We start from the raw sequence: 7,500 nt of genomic DNA, 5'->3' as shown, positions 1-7,500 counted from the left end.
GCTGCAACCGTAGCCTTTGCCTTGTCTGCTTGGACTGTTGGGGCAAGTAATGATCACTGCTGGACTTCGGAAAGGAGTGCGAGATACGAACCCACAACTGATCCGATTACGTCACCAAGGGGAATCAAACAAAGTAGAGGGCAGGGGGCAAAATGTATAGATTAACTATGAACGAGAGCCGACTCATTCCTTGATAAACAAATTGAAAGACATGGACAAACACACAGACAGTAACCATGTAGTAAGCGCTGAAACTCTCAGTTGTTTTAAGAAACGATTAGACAACTTTATGGATGGGGATGACAGGTGGTGATGGATACGGAGCTGCCTAGTGTAGGCCTTATGGTCTCTTGCAGTCTCCTTCATTCTTATGTTCTTATGGCAGGAAGTTAACGTAGTAAATCTAATAAGAAAAAAGGACAAACACGATTCAGAAGAGCAGACAATGAAATTATGTGTGGTTTATTGGACCTTTTGTTTGTGCTTCCCACGTGCACATAAAGAAGAAATTTGGCAGGTAAATCATATGAATCTCAACATAGGATGGACCACAGGGAATGTTTAGATTCTTGGATTTGTCGTGTCGCGAAGTAAACGTATTAAAGAAGAAGAATAGAACAATTACGGAAGTGTTTTACATCATTATGTGGGTTACAACTTGTCGCAGTAATATAAAAAGGTTAAATTTAGAAAATGAAAAATTTAGATAAATAGGAAAAACAATTTGTAGCTATCCATCTCTTTTCCTGTGATTGTGTGTGTGTGTGTGTGTGTGTGTGTGTGTGTGTGTGTGTGTGTGTGTGTGTGTGTGTGTGTGCGCGCGCACGCGCCTTGGTCTTTGGATCACGTGTTGGACTCGTGATCGACAGCTATTTCCCTCCCGGAAGAGAGCTCAGAGCTCGTATGTCCGATCTAAGGGTAATGCTATGACCTTACACGCACACACACACACCCCAACTCCCCGCCCACGAGAATTGGAGTAACGACTCGAAGCGCAGCGATACTGAAATAATTTCAGCCCCGGGAAGGATTCGAACCAGGTACCACCGGCACCGCCGTACTGACAGTCTGGGACTCTACCAACCGCGCGCGCGCGCGCGCGCGTGTGTGTGTGTGTGTGTGTGTGTGTGTGTGTGTGTGTGTGTGTGTGTGTGTGTGTGTGTGTGTGTGTGTGTGTGTGTGCATGTTTGCGTGTTTGTACGAGTCTGACTGTGTGTACGAGTCTGGCTGTGTGTGTACTAATCTGGCTGTGTCTGTCAGCGCATGTACGTTTTTCAGATTTAGAAATGAAAGCCATGCCAGGTGTGGATTTGAGAACTGACATTTAGTTGGAATAGTCGGTGACATTTATAAATTAAAACTCATTTTAAAACTGCTCTTGCGCTTGTGTTTACAATATTCTTTATTAAATTCAATCTGTTTTTTTCTGTCATTTCTTTGTGTATATATATCCACCTACGTCAACGTGGAAGCCTAATTTACATATTTCGTTTTGTGATACTCCGGTCAGTTTGATCAAGAGCCCTGTGTTGGGTTTGATCAAGTTTCCATTGATATTACGAACCAATCCTTTATCATGGCAAATAAATGAGATAAAAAAAAAAAAAAAGTTAGAACTAATAATCCTTAATCTAATGAGCGCATTCCAGGAAGCTGAAACATATAAATCATGTAATTTTATTGAGGATTATGAAGCGTGTTTTCATGTACAGGTAGCCTCGCTCGGGCCACTGCCTAGCCTCGCACGGTCGCACTCGGGGCCATTAGTCTGCTCCCCCGTGTAATTTGGTGTGCAAATTTACTTGGCAGAGAAAAAATGGCTTTTATTTTGTTTGGGCTTTTGCGACTGAGTTGTTTATGTTTCACCCCTTTGTCTATGGTAACGTCCCCCTCAAATTAATAAAATCAATTGACGTGACTCAAAATACAATGTGTAAAGTAATCCTCAGAAACGAGAAGTTAATCGAAACAGTCTGATCCTCAGCCTCAGGCTGAACAGAATCGCCTGACGCTACTCAGAAAAAATCCATAAAAAAATCTGTATCGGCGACAATAGGTTAAACGAGAGTCTTAAACTCACATGTCGACATGTCCTCAGTTAACTACATTCGTATGTGTCAGTCAGGGTTCACAAAGTATCTTGCTAAAGGGTTAAAATTGTTTTAATTGGTTGAGCGCGCGAGAAAAATCAAATTTTCTAGCGGCGGAATACACGAGTTGCAACAAAAGATTCAACTCTTGTTATGTGGTGACGTAACGGTCCAGCAGAAAAAAAAAAAAAAAATAGAATATATTAAGATACTTAACTCCGAAAAGATTATATAGCTTAGATAACATGTTTTTAAAGAAACCTGAATGTGAGAGAGACTTGGGAGTTCTAGTGAGTCCTGACCTTAAATCCAGGAAACAGTGTATTGGCACCAGGAATAAAGCTAACAGAGCATTAGGTTTCATTTCTAGGACGGTTACAAATAGAAGTGCAGAGGTAACTATCAAACTCTATCTAGCGTTAGTTAGACCCATCCTTGACTATGCGGTACACTTTTGGTCTCTGTCTTATAGAATGGACATCAGTTCACTAGAATCCGTACAGAGGAAAATGACCAAAATGATACATGGGCTCAGAAATTTACCTTACGAAGAGAGGCATAGGCACCTTAACTTACACTCTCTGGAAAGACGCAGAGTGCGGGGTGACCTAATAGATGTGTTCAAATGGATCAAAGGCTTTAACAAGGGTGACGCAAACAGTCCTCATATTAAGACATATAATATATTTAAACTGGACAAATTTAGATTTAAGAAGGAAATAGACAAGAATTGGTTTACTAATAGGGTGGTCATCGAATTGAATAGATTTAATACTCATGTAGTTAGCACTGAAATTAATGGTTGTTTTAAGAAACAGACAACTTTATGGATGGGAATGACAGGTGATAATGGATATAGATCTGCCTAGTGTAGGCCTTATGGTCTCTTGCAATCATATTCATTCTGTTCTTTAAATATATATATATCATATATATATATGTATATATATATATGTATGTATATATATATATATATATATATATATATATATATATATATATATACATATATATATGTGTCATTTTCTCGACCAGCAAATTCCTCTTCTACTGATGATTTACATTTTAGTGGAAAGACTTTGCTTCGAAAAGGTATGTTATTTTCTACATAGAAATACTATGATAAATTTCTTTTCTTGATATTTTCAACAAAGTATATTAAAGAAATAGAAATCTACATTCTTATTTTTCACTGACTTATTTCTGTATTTAATTTGTTTTACTCTGTTTTATTTCATTTAACGTTTATTCTATTTTTTATTTGTCCATTTATTATTTTGATACCATCTACTTTCATTTTGTTTTGTTTCATGTTTTAGTGATCTCAGGCCCATTAAGTCAACACAAAATGTATACGATAAAGATGTTTGCTATGCCTTCGTTGATATTTCATTACTGATCTTTACATATAGAGATCACGACCGGAAATTATGGTTTTAATTTACCAACATGTAATTACTGATCCATACATAAATCATAATCCTCCTTTCCTTTGCCCTCCGCTATTCTTTGTTATCTTTATGACTTGATCACCTCGGTTCAGTAGATTTGATATTGTCCTTCGGGACAGAAGCATTCGTTATTATTAAAAATGAAGATAATAAAAAAATATATAATTAAGTAAATGAGTAAGATAAAAGCGAAGAAAAAACTAAACTAGTTTGAAGTAATCAGATGAACTGAAATTAGATACTCCAGCCCGAGGACAATTCAACCTATGAATAAAGTTGTGTGTTGTCAACAATTATCAAAATGACTGTTCTGATGTCTTTCATATCTAATGGCATTCAATAATTTTGAATAAATGGAAAGTTAAATTAGAAATGATGAAAAAAGATATATCATGATCAGAGATGTACCAAAATAATAAAAATCAACAAATATTAATATGATATCTAAAAAGGAGATAAAACACAGAACTGCATTTCTATAACCCTTATGAAAAAAAAAATGAAACTAATAACAATAACTACCACACATCACAAAAAGAAAATCTAATTGATAACAGCTATCACGGCTTTAGACATAAACGCTATTATGCAACTAATTAGAATTATACCATATATTTATCTCATACCATAACAAAAAGAATAGTGTAGGTCTAATATATCTGAACTTTGATTTTATATACTGTCCGCACCAGACAAATGAATAAACTGACTCTGCTGGAAGTAAGAGGTAACTTGCTAAACCTTGATTAGAAACTAGTTGCAACATCGTAAACAAGTTATTCTCATTGGTAAAACTTCTAGTTAGAAAGATATCAGGAGTGGAGTTCCTCAGGGTTCTGTTTTAGGACCACTTCCATTCACCATTCATATCAACAACATTGGCTTTAGAATTAGATCTCCAAATTAACTGATAATACCAATTTGTGCAGATTAGTATATGGTCACTCGAATTATCTTGATACTCAGAAATATATTGGCAAGCTAGAACAATGATCTCAAATTGGTTTATGAAATTCCAAGAAAATGTAAAGTAGAAGTAGTAATGTAAAATGGAAGTAGAAAAAATACTAATGCGACTCCAAGGCAGGAAGCAGTTAATCAAAGTGGAGAACGAAAAATATATTGGAGTAATTGTTAGTAATGACTTTATTAATGTCAGAGCATTGTAGTTTTGCTTTTGGGAAAGGAAGTATAATTGAAATTGATATCATACTTCTCTGTCTTCAAAAATTTAGCTGTCATTGACCACTGTTTTTATATTTAATACAAATTGTGTTAAGAAATAGTGTCCTGCAATTATTAGGACATTTTGAGAGTATGGTAAGACTACCAATTTTTTTTAAAGAATTTAACACATATGTAGTTTTTAAGAACAATAGTACTGTTTAAAATATTCTAATTAAAAATTCTCCACATAATACTGAACGTTGCGTGTACACCATTCCTTGTCTGCAGTGCCAAAAATTTTACATTGGGCAAACTGGCAAAGACATACAAACAAGAATTAACCAACACAAATACAGTTTGAGAAGTGGTCAAATGTCTAGTGGTATTTTTGTTCATGTGAGGGACCAAAATCATGTAATTGACCTGAAAAATGCCAGTAAACTCTTATAATTCCTTTGCTGAAAGGAATAACATTAAATCAAGCCATATAAAACAAACTTTTGATAAAGATATCAATCTAAGCTAAGGTATGTACAAGCTTGATAATTTTATTTCAAAGAAAATTGTTGGATGTTATACTGCCCGGACATTTGGTCCATCTGTGACCTGAGGACTGTGGGTAATTTTCTCAGACCTGTGTGTTTTATCTTTCCATGTTCCTTACAATATTTTTACTTCTGTAGTATATATACTGTCTCTGTATCTCCCTTACTGTATTCCCTTGATGATGTCTTAAATAGACGAAAATGTTCAAACTACGTTTCTTATTTACCAGTGTTTTTTTCTGCAAATTATATTCACATGTCATTTGTGAAATACTGCAATATATATATATATATATATATATATATATATACACATATATACATATATACATATATATATATATATATATATATATATATATATAGTGTGTGTGTGTGTGTGTGTGTGTGTGTGTGTGTGTGTGTGTGTGTGTGTGTGTGTGTGTGTGTGTGTGTGTACAAACTACTTTTCCAACCACATTGTTATTGACTGAAATAAGATTTCATCTGAAAAAAATGAATATAAGTCTAAAAATTTCAGCTTCAGTTGTATAAGTCTTTGCGCTTTATTTATTTACTTACTATTTAATTCATATATTTGAATATCTATTCGTTCATCTATTTATTACTTATCTATTTATTCATTTATTTGTTTGTTGTTCGATTTCTTTATTTAGTCATATGATAGTTCAATTATCTGTGTATTTACATATTTCTATTGATTTTGATTATTCGCTCATTTACCTATTTCCATTCATTAATTCATCTTTTTACTCATTAAATTTTCATTCATTTAATACATCCGCCCTTATGATTATTCATTTAATTACTTTTTTTTTATTAATTTACCTACTTGTTCAATTTTATTCATTTATTATTGCATCCGTGATTGCTATGTGGCGAAAAGTCACCAATGGACTTGTTTTATCATTGGAACTCATGAACACACGATGATGGAGGATTTGACGATTGTCTTTTGTCGCCCACGTCGTCGCTGTCGCTAGAGTCGTTTAGATAAACACCTAAGCAAGATGCTGTAATGATTATAATTTATTTTATATTATTTGTTTTTGTTTTGTTATCATTTGTCTGTTTGATTCTCATTTATTATTAGTTATATGTCAATTTATTATTATTTACTATTTACCTGCTTGTTTATCATTTAACTATACCTATGCATTTATTTATGTATTTTATTTGTTATTTACATTACTATAGTTTTTATTTATCAATTTATTTTTATTATGATTTTTTTTCGCACCCGACCTAGATATGGACCAAAAGGTCTCCTGTCGGCATGCTCCGCCTTTGTAATCCTTTGTTGTTGTCGTCGTCTCCGCCATGGTCGTCATCATCGTCGTTTTCAGTGTCATATACTCTAAAGCGGACCATACACGATCAATTATATTGCGCAATTTCATTGTCAATACTCTGAATTGACAATTAAATTCACCGATCAATTTAATTGTCAATTCAGAGTATTGACAATGAAATTGCGCAATATAATTGATCGTGTATGATCGCACATACACGGTCAATTTAATTGTGAATTCAGAGTATTGACAATAAAATTGCGCAATATAATTGATCGTGTATGATCGCCCATACACGGTCAATTTAATTGTCAATTCAGAGTATTGACAATAAAATTGCGCAATATAATTGATCGTGTATGATCGCCCATACACGGTCAATTTAATTGTCAATTCAGAGTATTGACAATGAAATTGCGCAATATAATTGATCGTGTATGGGCCGCTTAAGTCCACTATTGAACGAAAGCCTTACACAGGCTCTTCGAGTGTACAAACTTCACCTAAATCAATCAATCAAGCATCTCCCTCTAAGCTATCTTGGCACTTCCTCCTTAGGTTGTGACTTACATCAAATGATTTTATTCAAATTAAGATGGGAGGATGGTGGCATACTCAAGAGAAAACGGAGTCTCGTTGTCCGAAATTTACCTCCTCCCCCATCCCCAGTCCTGCTGAATAAAATCGCTGACGTTTAGCTTGAATAAAATCAGTCGGAGTGAAATGGGCTAGATTTATGAAAGATTGTGACAAGGCTTATGGAACAGAAATATTATATTATGAGGAAGTGAAAATAAAAGTTAAATTCCAGTTAGGTGCGGTCTACAATAGAACTGCAGGTTCTCTCATTAATACTAAATTTCATAGTTTCGGATAATACAGAACGTCGCATCGAAACGGAGTTGCTATACATTTCTGTCTTGGTGAGAAGGTTAATGCTCCTAGGCTCGAAGAT

General features: G+C 34.5%; 1 protein-coding gene across 3 annotated transcripts in view; it reads right to left on the bottom strand.

Moving 5' to 3' along the window:
- The window catches only part of LOC143021022 (neurotensin receptor type 1-like), a 361,946-nt gene that overhangs the window by 174,764 nt on the left and 179,682 nt on the right, over positions 1–7,500 (bottom strand). The gene's annotated exons all lie outside the window — the stretch shown is intronic.

The sequence above is a fragment of the Oratosquilla oratoria genome, chromosome 3 (assembly GCF_046742065.1).
Source record: "Oratosquilla oratoria isolate Oo_2021 chromosome 3, ASM4674206v1, whole genome shotgun sequence".
NCBI classification, from domain to species: domain Eukaryota; kingdom Metazoa; phylum Arthropoda; class Malacostraca; order Stomatopoda; family Squillidae; genus Oratosquilla; species Oratosquilla oratoria.
The sequence above is the reverse complement of the archived record's forward strand: the minus strand, read 5'-3'. Positions and strand labels throughout refer to the sequence as shown.